This window comes from Parasteatoda tepidariorum, chromosome 7, assembly GCF_043381705.1.
Source record: "Parasteatoda tepidariorum isolate YZ-2023 chromosome 7, CAS_Ptep_4.0, whole genome shotgun sequence".
Classification (NCBI taxonomy): Eukaryota; Metazoa; Arthropoda; class Arachnida; order Araneae; family Theridiidae; genus Parasteatoda; species Parasteatoda tepidariorum.
This window is the reverse complement of record NC_092210.1, coordinates 65,471,960-65,491,345: the sequence shown is the minus strand read 5'-3', so window position 1 is coordinate 65,491,345 and position 19,386 is coordinate 65,471,960. Positions and strand designations below refer to the sequence as shown.

The following is a 19,386-nucleotide window of genomic DNA, read 5'->3' as shown; positions in this document are numbered from 1 at the left end:
TATATATATATATAAATGAATTTAAGTCTATCTGTTTGTTCTGACCCCTAAACAATCCCACCGAGAGCGAGTAAATTTGACATACTGATAGTTCGAAGCACAGAGAAGGTGACAGTCACTATTAGAACATTCCATTACGTACAATTCCAGTGGGATGGAGGGAAAACTAAATAGATTGTATGATTAGTTGAGCGTTATTCCTTGCTTCAAATTAAACTACAGGCAATTTTTTTAATGAAATATTTAAATGATAACATCAGTGTTGTTTACTACTTTATAGTTTTAGTTTATTTTTTAAAAAAAAAAAAGAGTTTATTTCGCGTAAAACTTTTAATTCTTTTTTATTCGCTTCATCCGCTCAACTCAATGAGCAACGTTAACGCTGTAGCAAGGTAGGACTACGTCACCAAATTAGAAACGTAAAATACCGCTGTACTTTTTTTGACGTCAATGACGCTTTATTAATGTTGATAATTTATATTAATTGAAATAAAAAATAAAAAAAGCGATGTACTTTGAAGCAAAATTAATGGAGAAAATCCACTTATTCATTTCTGAAAACAGTGGAAAATCACCATTCGCAAATAACTCTTAATTAATTTTTGTAATATGTATTACTGCTATAATGGTAATTGGTGCAGGTTTAGTATGAATAATAAAATGAATTTTCTGTCGTTTCATAAAATATTTTTTTCAGTGGTAACTAAGCTAATGTAATAATTTAATGAATTAGAATTAAATAAATTTTTCCTACTTTTAAATACTTACAATACTTTTACCACTTATAAACATTTTAAACAGTCTATTAAATGTTGGATAGAGAAATGGTCATGCTCTAAAATCCTCATAAAAAATCCATTTGTCCCATTGTTTTCATAAAAAATCTATTTGCTTTCATAATTTTTGCTTTAGTTTACTGCTACTGATAAATGTATTTCGTTAAAAAGTCAAATGCTGAAGGATTAAGTATCACCAAGAACTAGATTGCTTTAATCAATGGTTATTAAAACAGCACCAATTTTGAATGGTTTTAATGCCGATACAGAGAAATTAGTGTTTTACAGCCTCTAGAAAAGAATTTGTGCTGGAGAAAATTACTTGAAATTGGTAAATTTTGACTATGATGAGTTGACTTTTAGAAATAGCATCATGTCATGTGATACTGAATACAGGTGGTGATGCAATGGTGATGGTGGATACAAGCAATTCAGATGGGATGGACTACAATAAGTGTGATAAATAAGGTAATGTTGCGGGGAAGAGTTACAAATGATAATAAATAAGGAAATATATTTAAACGTTATTATTTGTATCGGCATATATATTTCAGTTTTGTACATGATTTCTTAGTGTTGTTCAGTTCTGTTTTATTGATTATTTTTTTTATTTATTCAACCCATACAAAGAAAAGTTATTCAGCCAATATGTTACAAATATGAAAAGTAAGAATTGTTGAGTAGCTCTCGTGACGAAATATTTGAAAGGTCAAATAAATTTATGAAAAAAATAATTAATATTTATACTGATCTTACGAAATAATGATCAAAGGACTCGATTTCTACTCTGTTTTTATTTTCTCTGAAATGATGTTTTAGACAAAGTAATTTTTTGACTTTTATGAAATCAGTGGTTGAAATTTTATCAATATTAAAATCTATTCATTAATAACGTTTTTGTAACCAATTTTTCTTTTTTAACTTCTGGTACAATTAATCTCAATAATTAAAATTAAAAATAAAAGTTTGGGTTAAGATACTTATGCTTCAACATTTCAAAATCATTAAATTTATCTCGTTTAAAAAACATTTCCGTAGAATATGATTTAATTTTCTTCATGCCATGAAATATTTTGTAAAATCAAGACAAGTAGCTTTGTTAGACATTTTGAAAAATATTTTTAAGCGATCCGTTTTATATCAAACAATACATTAAGAAAAATATTCAAAATTAATTTCTACATTTTCAGTCCAAGCATTTTATTTTGAAGGGAAAATACAGGAAAAAAGCGCACAAATTAAGAAAAAAACTGATTTTTTATTCAGCATAATCAAAGAGGAAAGAAAATAGTTAGGGGAAGTTTTTCTGAATAAAAACAGATAAATGAGAAAGATTGTTTTCAAAGATATTAAGTAATAAAGCTTTTTTACCTTAAATAATGATTTTACTATTGTGTTCATTATTTGAGTTATTTTAATTATTAATTAGACAATATTATTTAATGTTGTCGAATTAACTAATTATTTATAACAATTTTAAAAAAGAAACTGCTATGCATTTATTTTTAAGTTGAGAAATAATTTTATTACAAAGTAAAACAATGTTGAATTTATGAGAACAAAAAATCCTTTTCTTACATTTAAAACTATTCTCTTGTAAAATTTACAAATTAAATAAATAAATTTATAAATATGAAACTCATAAAATGCATATCAAAAGAAACTAATTAACTTTCAATTTACAATATTTGTTGCTATATCACTTTTGTCATGCCCCAAGCAAACAATTTTCGTTAAAGTAAATGTTTATGGATAATAATTTGAAAAACTGTCTACGTCGGTATGAATATTGTTATTTTTAAAGAAATTGTGTTTTCAATACTGCAAGATAAAATACACATAGAACGGACTCATTGGTACGTCATATGTGAGAGTTATTAAAGTTAGTAAGGGTTGAATAGAATTGAAATCTGAAACATCATTTTTCAATACCTAAAATAACTTTTTAAGCAAGTGAGAGGAACATTTATTTTAAAATATGCAACGTTCTTAAATTTCATATTTGAAGAGTTAACTTTAGTTCCTATAATTGAATAATTTATTTGAATGCCTTCATTTTATTTTGTTCTAGTTCAACCTTTAGTATCTAAATCAATGGTCGTAAAAATAGAAATTTATCTAGTAATATTCTATCGTGAATGAGAATATTGAGCATATTCTCAAGTTTAACTATTTTGAAAAGAAAAATAAAGTTCGCTTTGTGTAAAACAACGAATAGGATATCGAAACACAAATTCAAAATGAAAACATCATTTACCGTAAGATAGAAAAGCAACATAATCAGTGACAATTTTCATAATAAAGCGAAAAAAAGAGAAAAGGATTTTGGAGTCATTTGGGCAGCAACAATAAGTTACCGAAAGAATAGATATCTCATGAATCAGACCCAATACTTAAGTAGTAAATTTGATGAGTAAGCTAAAATAAAGATTAAAAATGATGTAAAATGTAAAAATGCAATGAACTGCGTATAAAGTTAGAAGATCAACAAAGAGAGTTCAGAATGTTAAAAAAAGTAGAAATGAACTAGAAAAGTCATTATTTTATTCATTTGCATTCTTTAGAATAATTCACAAACACCTAGTCCATTAGACGGAACATCTAGCTGAATGGCTGAAATAAATTCTTAGATGTATGCATAAATTTCTAGTTTCAACAGGCAGAGGTTAGAAGAACTCTTTCTTCTTTGATATTTTAATTGAATGACGTAAAGTTTTCGTGAAGATGTCATAACTTTATCGAAAGAAAAGTTGTAGAAAATTCAGCACTCGCACTAACTTTACTAACTCGCACATTTTACGAACCAATGAGTAAGGCCTATGAGTTTTTTTATCTTGCAGTATTTGAAACACACTTCCTTAAAAACATAACAATATTCATACCGATATAGCATTTCACATTTTTTCCCCTTAAATAATTATTTTAACAAAAATTGCTTGCTTGTGGCACGACAAAGTGATATAGCGCCATATATTGTAAATTGAAAGTTGATTAGTTTTTATTGTTACTTAACGGTAATTGCGCCAATAGTTAAAAAAAATGCATTACTCCTTGAATTGTGTGCCGAATTTTGAAGTAAACGATTACAAGTTGGAAACTTTAAAAAAATAAATGCTTCTTTCTTTCTTTTTTGTTAAATTTCTTGAGTGTTCTAAACAATCTTGTAAATTTTAAGTTCGCGTAAAAGAAATGTAAAAGGAGCTATATTTGTTCACACTTTAATTTTAAAGAAAATAATTTGACTTCTTATGGAAAATTACTCTTTATCTTATGTGTATTATTATATTATTCCCTACATATTTATTATCAAAATATTCTAAAAAATAAATATCATATTCAACACTTATATTACATTATTAAATTTATCCATATTCTAATTCTAATGTCTTAAGGGAATTACTAAAACGGTTAAATGGTTAAAATTAAATATTGAAAAGTTAAAGCTTCGTCTATAGCAGTGTTTCCCAAAGTGCTGCATGCGTACCCCTAGGGGTACGGGCCAGTTTAGAGGGGGTACGCGTTCTTATGTGAAATATCGTGTAACAAACGGAAATTTCAAAAACTTTGATTTTGAAGCAAATGTATCCTTGAAAATTTACGATTACGTATTTTTCTATTAGCTATTTTTCGCAGAGTTAACAATTAATAATTAGTGGTGTCAACAGCCAGTCTTGATTCTCAACTTTTAGGCAATTTTTTATAGTAAAAAATACATTCATTTTTTTATTAGTGGTATACAGCGCTAAGAAAAATTTAGAAAGGGTACACGAAAGTCATCAGTTTGGGAAACACTGATCTATAGCATTTATCAAAATCTTTTGTTAAAACTAGTTTGAAGCTCTTTAAAACTAATTTAAATTACAAAAGTATCAGATGGCTAAAATAAGATTGAAACAAATTAATGTTACGAACAAACGGTTATGCAAGGAACATTACATAACATAACCAAAATAACTAACTCAATGCAAACAATATGAGCAGAAAAAATAACTATACTGCTAATAATCTAGTAAACCAAGTTTCTGTGTCTGGGTTTAGATTTATGGACTTAATTTTCCTTTATATGTACATAAAATAGTTTGAAATAACGTAAAAGCACGATGCATGCTGCTGCCAATGTCGAAAGACCTTTTCGTGAATACCCTTTAGACCCCTCTCTAGCATCGAATATTCCATTTCTAGAACGATATTAATTTAAACTTGGACAATAAATCGATAATCAAGAAGCATCAGTTCCTTATAATAATGGTAATGGTAAGTATTTTAAGTAATGCCTCAGCCGAGAGAGCTGGTCATTACTCATAAATGATGAGGGTGGTTCCGACACTCGAAAAAAAGTTTCTAAACTGCTCTATTAATCAAGCATTGTCAGCTTTTCAAGGAATACAAGGATAGTGAATGAAGTGTAAATTTGTTAGAAGACTATTCGTCAACAGAATTATTTGCGATGAAATATACATATACAATATATTTAAAAATGCTAATAAATTCTCATTTAGGTAAAAGTGAAATAGAATCAACATACTTAGAACACTTATTTTAAACTCTTAACTAGATAATTTAAATCAATTATTACACATGAGGCTCCTTTTTCAATGATTTACATTTCTTATAATGTATATTTTTGAATGAAATGAATCGAGAAAAAGACCAATCTTGCAAGTAAACTTTCAGAAATATAAATTTATTTGTATATCTTATTTCTTTGAGATTTGTCTGTACTTGAAGCCACTGGATTAGTTTACCTAAAGTTTTAGGTGTGAATTCTAATAATTTTTTTCAAAACATATTTTAACATACAAGCATCTGTACAGCAAACATCTTGTAAGCAAACACATTTTAAAAAAGAAACATTGCCTAGCTGGTACTGATATACTTCTTCTCATGGCAGTAAGTATCGTTCTCTTACGGATGTGTGATATTGCTGCCATCTTGAATCGATAGTTTCATTGTACTAAAAATGAATTTTCTTTTAATTTCAAAACACTAGAAATTTTATCAAATAAATTAAATATTCCATTTTTCTTCATAATGATTAATTATTATAAAAAAGGATCAAATAATATATTATATATAAGTGGTGCTGGCTGTTAGTACCAAAAGAAAAAGTACTACTTCTAAATGATTTTTAAAAAATTGCAATTGATGTTATAGAAAATACTTCAATTATTCGAGTATTTTTTGTACTTCACAGTTGAGTAAAACTTAAGTTTTGATATACTTCTTCAAAACTTAAACTCGTCTTCTTGATTTCTACTATTGGTTTAAATGACTTTGACAATGTGCGAGAATCGTTCCACAAATTATCAAATTATCTTCGATGACTTACCATATATATATANAAATTATTTTTTTAAAATTTATTTTTCATTTATTATTTTTTTTAAACTACAAAATTAAATCCTTACTATCTCTTAAGTAGATGGCAATATTGTGAACAAGTAGGATTTATTGCATTTACTAATGCTTGATTGAAACTTATACAATGATATTAAAGTATGCGAAAGTCATGTGAACAGCACAAAATCATTTATAGGGCCATGTATTTATATGTGCTATGAATTTGATGATCTAAACTGTGATTCTAAATTATATATATATATATATATACCAAATAACAGATAAATTTTTATTAAGAATACAGTGGAAATTATATTAAAAAAGTGTAAAAAAAAATAAAAAATTGAAAAAAAAGTAAAAAGATAAAAAATTTGAATATTGTGGAGATTTTATAGGTAGATCATAAATTAAAAGGACTTCAGAAATCTCGCAATTCATTTACAAATTTTAAAACTGGCTTTACCAATGAACCTTTTTTCTATCACTAGACGTCTTACTTTGCTGCAGATTGATTTCAGCAAATATCCTGCGAGAAAATGAGCAATAAGGGAATTAATAACAAACGACTAATTTGAAACACACCCTGATTACCTATATTACCCTTAAAGCTACGTCGTATATTTTAATATATAATAACAGACAGTAAAAATTTTCACTTTAAATATTTATCATTAGTCTATTAGGACTTGTGGTTGATAACACAAAATTTAAATCCCTACTCTGAATAGATTATGAACTTTAATCAAGTTTTAATCAAAAAGGAGTTAAATTTGTCCAAACTGAAAGATTCCAGATTTTCCTAAACTGATTATTGACCATAAATAATTCAATTTTCTATTCAAGACTTATTAAATGGACAGAACTGATAAGAATAGTATCAGGACTACCTAGCAGTGACTAAAACTGGTCAATTTTATTGTTGTTAATGAGAACTTTTACAAAAATTATACTGAAAAAAAGGGTAACCTTATGAAAAAATAATAAGAGCCGTCTAACCGTTGGCCTCTATAATTTTATATTTTTATAATAAATTCTTTTTATTGCATTTCATATTTTTAGTTAAAAGCGTATTACAATTTATTTTTTAACGTGACAAAATTTGGAAAATAAAGCTTTAAAATAAATTAAAACCCCATAAACGTTTTTTAAACTTTTTTTTTTCCTTTTTTCCAATGCCGACCCGATTGACACTCCTCATTCAGGTATCAGTAGGCCAGATTTGTAGGTTGCTCTTTAAGGGGCACCATGTTAGGTGAACCAACGTTGCTTATGTAGTAAGGGCAGATAGAAAAAGAGAATGAAAGAACGTCCCCGCATTGTCTGGGGTTCGAACCCAGGAACTTTCTGATGTGAGGTCACTTCCCTGAACATTACACGCTTTTTGAAACTTGAAAAAAACTTCACTTATATAAAAATAGAAAATGAAATCTGAGTTATGATATGTAATGTCAGTCAATCTACCCGTTTGAATTCGTGCTCAAGCTTTCTCCGCCTTTATTAAAATTATAACATTGAACCCCATTCTCCGAGGATGCCAACATGCATACAGAAAGAGAAAAAAATCTTAGCTAAAGCCTAAAAAAATTAAAAAACAGAGCTGGTTAAAACTAGAAGGTCAACTAAATAATACAAAACTCAGAATTTGAGAAAAAACATTAAGCGGTAAAAATTGTAGAAGTAGCGAAAGTAAAAAGAAAAAAATAATAAAAACTTAAAATTTTTACTTAGCACATACGGAAACATAGAAAATCTCAAAGCACCAAATTTAGTTCACTCAAAATAATCATAATAATTATAAATTGCACAAACCCCAAAACAACCTGATACACATTACCCTAATACAGATTTAGCTGTCGTACTTAGCATTAAAGTTATTATTTAAGGTAATCAAGCTTAAAAGCTAGTGACAAATTTAGCTTCCCTTATTAAAAACAATACATATTTAAATCTCAGCTCTAACCTCTCCACACGCACATCACAATGAAAATTTTAATTATACTCTGAAATGATAATTTAATATTTTTATTCAAAATGTTCAAACTCTTTACTTTTTATAACATTTATAATATTTTATGAATATAACAGTTAAAATTTTAGTCTTATTCAGTACATTCATGCATAATTCAACAATACTAAAAATTTCTATTGTATTTGATTCAATGAAAAAATTACAATTTCATGATCTCACTAAAAATTTCAAATACATCGTTAAATTATGAAACTACAATTCAATTTCAAAATACCTAACTCAAAAGAATTAGTTTTAACTTCTTTTAAAAACATTCAATCTCAAATGTCCTTAAGACAGCTTTTTAATTTGAATTTCAATATAATTTGACGCACAATAGTTAAAATTGAAACGAAACTATCCAAATTAATGTTCTTTCACTCTTTTATCAATTATTGTCACACAAAATGCTGTCTTACGCTACGTACAAATGCTACGTACAATTGTACCTTAAGGTAAAACATAATAGAAATTTATATTTAATTTAAAAGATTGGGTGAGTTAGTATTGAACCCTTGGAGACAGAAACCATTAAAAAATTAATGACATATTGTATTTAAATTGAAAATCATTAAGAAAAAGTAAGTTATATCGCATTATATATAGTAACAACTAAATGAACATCTTAAGTTGTTTTAAATTTAAAACAAAATCAAAAGATTGAATGAAACATTCCTTAAATTGTGAAAGTTATGAAAACAATATTTAATTTATATTATCTACTAGGGAATATGTGATAGTAATGGATACCCATATGGAATTACTTTCAAATTTATCTTTTACTTAATAGTACATAATAAGTATATTTCAGCCTCGCTTAAAAAATAAAACAGCCTTAAGTAATCTAGATTGTATCTCACACAAAAGGTTTCTTTAAAGTGTAAGTCATTGATATTAGAAAAATTCAAATAAATAATATTGGATAGCTTATTTCCTGTTTTAAATTACGGTACACATATCATTGCTAAGTTGAATCCCAGTAGAACACAGAATCAAACCTGGTATTCAAAAAACGAACAATGGCTGCCTTATATGTATTTTCTGAAATTCTATAAAATAATTCGAGAGCGGATCTATTCCGTTTCTTACTGATTGGAGCTCCACCTACGGAAACTTTTTGTTAGTCCTATAACATCTAATAGAAAATTTCCAGTATTTCAATGCAAAGTTCCGTTTTTCATTAAAAACGGAGCTTTCCCTTTAATAAGAATAAAATATACAGCGCAATCTAAAAAAAAAACACCTATAAATTTCAAGATACAATTTTATAATGCAAAAGGAATTAGCATTTCTTAAAACCTTTGTGTTGTGTAGGGTTAGAGCCGGGATATCCTGGTTGGTATTTCGTTGGACCCATGTCCAAGAGGTCATAAGTTCAATTCCCGGCATTCGAAGACTTTCCGTGCTGTAAATGGTCACTGGTGCACGTCAAATCTGTCAGGTCACAAAGCCCTCCATGTTCCCATAATAAATAAATACCTATGGGGTTACTCAATTAGAAATTGATCATTCTCTGGCTCAGATCAAAATTTACGATTTATGAATAAATAAATGGATGTATGAATGGGCCCACCTTATAAATGAGCTGTGACGAGTGTGCGGCTGAAGTCGTAATCTTGGATATTGATGACGCCACTAAATATAGAGAAACGTACCCTCTGCCTTAAATTCGGTTGGTTTCACCAAACAGGCTTGGTGGCATTGGCAAGTGGCATTAGAAGAGCAGTGATGGCTCAGGGGAAAGAGCGTTCTCCTTCCAATGAGGCGAACCGGGTTCGAATCCCAGTTGACATGAATTCCGCATCTGGTTTGCACTGACACAGGGCTGACGTGAGATATCCTCAGTGGTGGATGAATCATGGGTTAGAGTCCCCTTGCCGTCAGGCGAACCGTAGGAGGTTCTCGTGGACTTCCTCTCAGTGTAACTAAAATGCGGGATAGCTCCATCAAAAAGTCCTCCACAAAGGCAAAACTTCTCACAATACTCGATCCTGGAATTCCCTTGTCTTCTGGATTGGGTTCAAAATTACAAGGTTGTGGAGTTGAACATTAGTAGTCTTAAACCCATAAAATTGAGCCGGTGGCATTAGAAACAGTAATAACAGGGTTAGATGTGAAAGAGAAAGTGAAATTTTTCACATTTTTATTATTTACGACTGTAACAATCATCCTTAATTATGACTATTTTAATTATCTTTTCATATTTGATATTTTATTGAAAAGCTAAAACTTCATTTGTAAATGTATACAACTGCAAGTTTAAAATAGACTATTTGTTTGCTAATAATATTAAACAATGCAAATTTTCTTATATCAAAAAAAATATCTGAATGCATAAAATTAAAGTTTCAAAATAACTTTTAATTAAGATAACTTTTTAATCGAGTTTAATTCAACTCAATAAGAAATATCCTTGAAACAGTAACTCTCGTTTTTTGGGTAGCAATTTTCAGTTGAATATAAATAATATATGCGAGTCAGACAAAATATACTTTAACATTCATTATTCAAGCATTACGCATCTTATATTCTATATCTGACAAATATTTCTTCTACAGTTTGGTTATGCATATTTAATAACTCAATACAAACTCATGCATTTTTAAGGGACTTATTCTTAAAGGTCATTTTTATTCTTGCCAGGATTTGAAAGAAAATAGTTTCTAATGATGTGTTTAAAAAAAGAATAAAAGTGGAATTAAAGAAAAACTGTTAAAGGCGGTATTGTAATGGTTTTAAGTCTAAATTAAGAATTAATACCGTAACATGTATTTTCCATTTTTCTATTATAATTACTTTAGCTCGTAAAGTATTGACATTTTCGGAACATAAATTATTTGTTCAAAAAATGGCAATTTAAAGTCATAAAACAATCATACTATGCATAATACTACTTGCTTCCATCGATAAACTGATCCGCTTTTTTTAAATGAGCAGAATTATAAAGCTATACATATAAATAATACAGCTAAAAAAAAGACATCTTGTAATTTTAATAAACTTATGTTGCTCTTGTGTGAAATGATTTATTATTTGTCTCTTATATGATCGTGTAAGATAGTGCTGCTGAAATTTTTATTAAACTGTTTTGTACCACATATGCTAGCATAAAAAATGTATGGCTAATTACCTAGACGGTACCTTTGATGATCAAGTTAGAAAAATCAACCTTTGCAAAATCAAGTTAGCGACTTTTTCAAAAACAAACGGTGAAAAATCAATTTGCGATTATTGATTTTGCGAACTCATGAATTTAATTTGTAAAAGACTTTTCATCCAAAGAAAACGAACTTAAACAGGTTTCTTTAAGTTAAAAGAATACATAGATTTAAAACAGGAAGCAACAAATTTTCACGCAAAAAAAAAAAACTTTAAAAAAAATTAGATTAATGGACCGGTTTATGAACCAAAACACAGCATAACAAAGTAAATGAGAATTTACACAAAAAGTTAAAATCCGTCTTAACATTTTATTTGGCACAATGGGCTTAGTTTGAACCAGTTTTATTTAACTTTTTAAAGCCCAAACGAAAGACTTTTTCAATTGACGACATTTCTTAATATTGAGACCCAGAAGTTAAGACTTAACTAATCTAAGTGTTAAACATGTATATTCCAATGTAAAATTTAAGTATTTGTGGCATCTATCCGTTGTTGGTACTCAACTTCTTATCTCCTACTTATTGATTATAAGGATCAGGTCTTGATGACTACTGTTTTAAATTGTCACCCACTTTAAGAGGAACACCCATGACTAATTAGAACAAATTTTAATAACGCTATGTATTTTCTAAAATCTATCACGATATTTTCACAAATAATATAATTTCTACATTGTGTCAATATTCTTGCTACCCAATTAAAATTCAGCAAAATTCCCAATGATATCGTAATTAATAATTATTGCTTTGTATACTATTCACGATACTGTCATAGCTGTTGCACCTGTGTGTATTATTGATAGCCGGTGACCTGCATAAATAAAAACCTGGCATTGCTGTACTTGTTGAGAATTCGATTTCATGGTACAAATAACTAACAAATACTGTTTTTTTAATGAAGTTTATGATATTTTCAATTAAAGGTTAATGAGCCGTGTTGGCTCAGGGGAGAGAGCGCTCGCCTCCTAATGAGGTGAACCGGGTTCGAATCCCGACAATGGCGACTGGTTGATTCAAATTTCTCACCCGGCTCACACCGACCACTGAGCTGACGTAAACTATCATCAGTGGCAGACAGATCATGGGTTGTTAGAGTCCCCTTGCTGCGTGCTAACCGTGGGAAGTTTACGTGGATTTCCTTTCCATGTAACGCAAATGCGGCTTAGTTCCATCAAAAAGTCCTCCACGAAGGCAAATTACTCCCACTATTTAATACAGGAGTTTCCTCGCCTTCTGGATTGGGTTCAAAATTACAGGGACGCAGAGTTGAGCATTAGTAGTCATAAACTGAGAATTCGGTTGACTGTTTAACGATGGTACTAAAATAAAATTAAATTAAAGGATAATAATATAAAGATAGTGAATTTAGAATCCTGATAAAAGAAGATGTGAATAATTAATTATTTAATAATAGAATTTAATAAATTTAAAGGCCTTGAAATTGAAAGGACGAATAAGAATAAGCAGATTTATGTTTTACATTGTTACTGACGGTGTAATTTCTCTAATTTCCAATAACTTATGTTAGCATGTATGTTTGCTCCTAACAGGCTTACCTTTGCCCTTAAACAATGCGTTTAGTGATCTTTAAGGGTATTTGGTTTTTTCTAGAATCGCTTTTATTTTTAAAATATTTTCTAAAAAAAGGCAGTTTAAATTCTAGAACACTTTTTAATCTCAGACAATAGTTTCCATCTACAAAATTTCGTATGTCCGATACAGTGTCCGAACCACATAAAGTCCTAACGATATATATTTGCAATTTGCTGAGAAAAAACCTCAATTGAAATCGGTGGGCCCGTTCTCGAGTAGTATCGAACAAACATCCAAGCAGATTATATATATATATATNTGTTTTGTGATCTTAACACATAAGCTGAAAGCTTTTATATACTATATATATATATATATATATATATATAATAATTGTACGAAGAAAATAAAAAGAGGGAAAGGCCTTTAAAAAAGGAAAAATAAACGTATGTCATTCAAAAAAGTATCTATATTCATTTCAAAATAAAAATATATGATACATTAGTATCAATGGTGTCAGTGAACAAATGAAAATAAATCTTCATAATCTTCAATAAACGTACAAGTAAAATATGGAGAGGTAGAGGAAAAACATTATTACTACAAAATAGAAACGGAACATCTTTCAATCGCAATTGTAATTGGAGGTAATTGGTGTCAGAAAACATATAGGCTCTCAAACTGGGAAGTGAGAAAAGCACCGCTACAGGTAAGCAAAACAGCATGATGCTAACCATTTTAGGTTGCAAATGGCAGCAGTTCCATGTACTGCGAAATCATAATCAAAACGAGATGGCATAAGTGTACGGTAGAGTAACAACAAGACAGTACGGTCTACAGGTCTGGGGTCTACTACCCCACAATATATTTGAAAGTAGCCGTGACATATTCAGAACCATCTTCTCATTGACACAAATGTTGCATGTGTGGTAGAACTGTAAACTTATGATCAAAATTGAATTTCAATATTTTGTTTGTTTAATATCAAATATTTTGTGAGGTAGAAATGTAGGTTTATGGTCAAAAATGAATCTCAAATGTTTTGGTTCCATAACGATTTGTATAGCAGTGTTATGAATTTGAATAACGGGATCATTGCATTGGCTGAAAAAATGCATTCATGAAATTTTGGAAGGGAAAAGGGATCACACCATTCTGCTATTTTGTTTACAGTCAGTTGTAGCACACGCTCAATTACTCTTCTTTCAAAGCATGAGTCTGTGATATTGAGATCGTCAACATAAAGTGAACTAAAAATTGTGATGGTAGTACGAAAAATAGAGAGAGAGAGACAGAGAGACAGACAGAGAGACAGACAGACAGAGAGAGAGACAGAGAGAGACAGACAGGCAGACAGACAGACAGACAGGCAGACAGGCAGACAGGCAGGCAGGCAGACAGACAGACAGACAGACAGACAGACACACAGGCAGGCAGGCAGGCAGGCAGGCAGACAGAGAGAGAGAGATGAACAATGGAAAGTATGACATTTAAAACACAATCAGATTAGGCGTAGTCGTCAAAAAATGTATTCCTTAATTTTTAATTTTACTTGAAAATATCTCCGACTCAAAAAGTTTTATATAAAAACAGTTTCGACCAAGAAAGCCCATGCTAAACATAGCCTTCAGAATACCGTAGCAAAGAAGAGAGGGATGAAATGGTTATATCCGACAAAAGCATTACGAATCAAGAATCCAAAGCAACATTTTTACTTATAATTTGTCTGCCTTTGGCAAATCTATTTTAAAAAACCTGAATTAGATATTTATTTTTGAGGTAATAGACAAGCTGAAAATTTTCCATGCAATCGGGAATCTTGTAGAAGTAACTAGTCAGTGCTATTGGGAATAGTTCATCGGTTTCGTCAGATCTTTCCTTGGCTTCAAGAAGGGTATGACTGTCGCCTCACGCCTACCATTGGAATAGATATGCTCCACCCAACTTCATGTAATGTTATCCTGCGAGAAATTGCTCTTGCTTGTTTAAAAGTCACATGGTTATTTTTTTATGGTGTATCGATGGAAAATGTTCCAATATCATTGTCCCTCTTTTTGGATCATGCGCTTTGGAGTGATGCTGGAGTTGTGAATCATCCAGTATTTCATCATGTCTTGCGATGATGGGGGAGAGATATTGACGTTGTCGGTCTATGCTGAAATGCGTTATAGTAGAAGTTACAGATTTATTTGAAGAATTGAGATTGTTAATTATCACCTAATCTTCGGTGATGTCATCAGGTTGAGTCAAGAGGCAGCAATAAGCACAATTTTATTTGAAAGAAGGGGATTTGTGAGTAATATTTACAATAGATGAATATGAAATGATGACAAGAAAATTATCGCAGCAATAAAGATCATCAGTTATCAATGCATGTAAAATTGCAGTTAAACATAAAGCCAAATAAGTGAAATGAAAAGTGGGTGCTTGAAAATATGTGCCTTCTGTTTGATTTCACAGGCATAGGTTATAGTCTAGGATAGGATTCTTCATTTGACGTTCACCAGTATTAGAATCAGAACTTCGCCATAGTCCTTAATGAAAATTCAAAATCCCCGTTGAATCCCCGTAAAGTTGCAGGCTTCTGTTGGACAATGAAAACGGGAAAATTAAGAGATTTGAGTGTATTACTTGGAAACAACACTATCTTTTTCCCCCATTGTTAATTTTTTGTACTCGCTCACAGATCTAACTAGATCAACACTTAACTGTTTTTTCCTTCAATTTAGAGATTTACCTCCAATACGCTATGCTCACCAAACCCCGAAACTGCTTGCACAGTCCACTTCATATCGCTTCGTGGTAAGAGTTTGCAATCGACTAAGAGAAGACAAACTTGCTTGTCTTTTCAGGAAATGGTAACATTTTGCGTTATTTTTATCAGAAAAAAATGTATCAAATTTGATAAAAAGCTCTTTCCACGTAAAGCGTGATAAAGATTAATTCAGTGCCTGGAAGGTACACCTGATAAATTTAAATAAATTTTTTGATGGCTGTAAAAATTAAGACCGAGCATTTTTTAACAATTTTATGTGTCTCAGTAAAGATGAGGACTGTAATATACAGCTTGGTGAGTAGCTTGACAATAATGGAAGCATTTCATCGTAAGAGACGAAATTTCACAATGGACTTTGTAGATGCTTGACGCATTTTACGAACAAAAGGAATTTTACGTGTTGCTACATTATGGCAAAATTTGTAGAGAAATCCAACCAATAAGCGAAACTACAGTTACCACACGCTTTAAAAAGTTCTAGTAAAAGTATGAAAAACTTTTTCTTAATACCAATTAAAACTTTCAAAAAAATGTCTGCATCCTTTTACAATATGGCCAATTCACAATTTTACATTTCTTAGTTAACAATACTTAGTTAGCTAATTGTTCTCCAGTTTACAGTTTAGGGAATGTAGATTTTTATTCAGAGCATCTAGCTCTTCGAAACTCCTAGAAATCGTTAAGAAACTTTGTCGACGAATTAAAATTGTCATATTGTTCATCTAATAAACTAACCACTACGTCATGACTTTTCTGAAATTGCAAGCAATAATAAAACTCATCACGCTTTAAAATTATTTGTGGGAAATATCTTGAAATTTTTAAGAAACTTTGTCTTGAATAACGTTCTAATGTCCACAATAATAAATATATTTTATCACTAAATTATTCCTCGTGGAAAGAATTTTTTTCTGACAAAACAATCTCATTAAAGATACCAAAAAGTATTAAAAAAATAACCTTTTATAACTTTTTTAATCATGATATTTGAATAAGAAATTATCTATTTATTCTCGCATCCTCAATTTCTGACGTCGGTCAAAATCTACCCAATGGTGATTCTAAATAGGTTAAAATGTCAGTCGTTCAAGGGTTAACAAGATACCCAGTAAGTGACTCCGAGCTAGACCGTAACCAAAAGATGACGTTTGTGACTAGCCAATCATAGCATACAAGCAAACAATATGCACCTCCCATTTATCTGAAGCACGGACTAAAGCAGTGTTTTGGACTTTCCAGGATTCCCCTCAACTTCCAGGATCCAACTTATGACTATATTAGTAGGTTATATATAAATAAATGTATGCCGTAAAATTATTGCATCAATTGAAGTCAAAGGAAACAGCATTGCAGTTATTTAATTGAGTTATTTTAAGAGAATATAGAAAATTATCAGAACTATTGACAGATCGAGATTTTTAACCATTGTAAAAGGCAAAACCCGGCTATATAATTTAAAAAAAATTACCAATGGAATGGACAAATGGATCAATCGCGAGGTTGAAAAATGGTGATTAAAATTTTTTTGATTCTGTAATATTAAATAAAATTCTTGAGAAATTCAGAGATATTAATTTCTATAACACCGAATTCATTACCAATAACACCACGTTATCAAATAACACCAAACTCGATCTTCCCTTTCAAACTTAGACCCACAAGCTTGCAGTCCTTCCAGCTAAGTGATGGGGATGGGATATTGGTTTCATTAGTTAGGTTTCTGACAACATCAAACTCGATTAATTTTTCTTTTTTCGATTTAAACTATATTTCTCGAAGCATCTCGATTCTAAAAATTTTTTTCTCTATATATTTTGCAATTACAGCGTAACCAGTTAACCGACAAATGAAGACATATAAGTTGAATCGGAGAATTTATTTCCTAGAAAATAAAATCTGCAATAAAATAATGGGAGTTTCTATTTACGATGTATGTTTTTATATATATGTGGCATTAGATTCTTGATTTCTCGATTCAATGCGTATTATATTATTTATATATATATATATATATATAACTAGTTTTTGCATAAAATTAATTGAATGAAAGTTTTGCTCAGAATGTTTTTTTTTTTTAAATAAGTTAGATTATATCCTTCTGTATTGTAAGAAAGTATTAGCCTTATACTTTTGTGATAACGCAAATAATTATAGAATTATGATAATAATGTGAGAATAATGATAATTAATTATTACTGTTTCATTTCTGGAATTCTTTACTAATTATGATCATTAATAATGATGATTACCTTATAGTAAGAGTTTTTAGTGTGACTTGTGTTTTAAAATATTAACTAATTAAAAACTTTCTTCATCTGATAGCTCAAAACTTTTAATATTTAAAAAATTTATTTTAAACTAAGAAGTATTTCATGCATTTTAAATCTCTTTCTCCTTTTAAATTGAATATATTTTTCATTATTANTATATATATATATATATATATATATTACTGGCGAGATTACTTGAATATCTTTGGATACTTTCGCATTTAATTTAGATCACATCAACTTAATTATTCCTTGAAAAAGCAAAAGTTCTGTAATTTTCAGAATAGCGTGATGCCTGTTTTTGCCCAATTGCATTTATTTATAATCTATTTTAATTACGACTATCTCAAATACACTTCGTAATTCAATAAAAATATCCAGGAAGGGTAAATACAACTTGGAGCACTAATTGTGGCGAACGCAAACACTCCAACAAAACTCCAAGACCAACTAATCAAACAATATTTTCTCCGCAAATCTACCCTCAGTTCTTCCACAGTAATACAAAACATCAACAAAAGACGAAAGGGGACTTGGATCTTTATCCTCTATAAATTAATTTCACGGTTCTGCATTCGAGTCTCATGAAGACAATTGTGTTTTTCACTTGGATGACATTTTTTTGCATGCTGAAATAGATGAACACTCAGGCTTACATAGACATTTTAGATTCCTGAAATGCATTTCAATTTTCTGCGGTAATTGAACTGAAACGAGTTATGTTGAATTTCAATCCCAAAGACTTCAGATTTTGAATAAAGCCTTTCATTTTTTTTTTAATTTTTAGATTGTTCGCATTTTTGCAATTGACTTATAAATTTGGAAAGATTTAAGAAACTTAAATATTTTTCGAAGAAAGAAAGAAAATTATTAAATGGAAAATTCTTATTCATCCTTTCATTTTTTTTTTTTTTGTGAAGAAGTCTAAACAAAATTAATAGGGCTGTATTTATTTTGCGGTTAGTTATAAAAGGTTTTAGGAAAGTTTTTTTTTATTTTATTCAAAAAAAATTACATCTCAATTTTGTCTATGATAAGATTTCAATCATTTTATTTGGAGAATTGTTTTATTTTTGAAAACGCATGCATATTTGTAAAAAAAAAAGAAGAAAAACATTGGTTAGGTTCCTTGAGATTTCTTAATATGAAAGGTGACTAAATCGGAATCAAGATCTGGACTTGTGCTTTTTCAGCGTTTTGGAAGCTATTTTAATTATGTCTTGTATTATTGGAACAATAAATTATGAAAAGTTCTATATAAAAAGAAATAGTTGTATGTTATTTCTGTTTAATTAACTGCCTTATATTCTTAAGTTTTTTAATGTGAATTCATTGTTCGGTTAAATTTTCAGTATTAAAATTAGTTTTTTTAAATTGTCAGTATAGGTATTTACAAGCATTAATAATAAAATTATGACAGATCATTTAAAGATCAAAAGAGATAACTGAATACGTCCATAAAAGCTAATTTGGAGAAAAGACGATTTTTCTCGAGGAATGGAATCGTTTTCGCCGATTTCAC

General features: G+C 29.6%; 1 protein-coding gene across 1 annotated transcript in view; it reads right to left on the bottom strand.

The window, feature by feature from the left end:
- Positions 1-19,386, bottom strand: part of LOC107455655 (neural cell adhesion molecule 1-like) — a 98,286-nt gene that overhangs the window by 52,198 nt on the left and 26,702 nt on the right. The window lies entirely within an intron of this gene.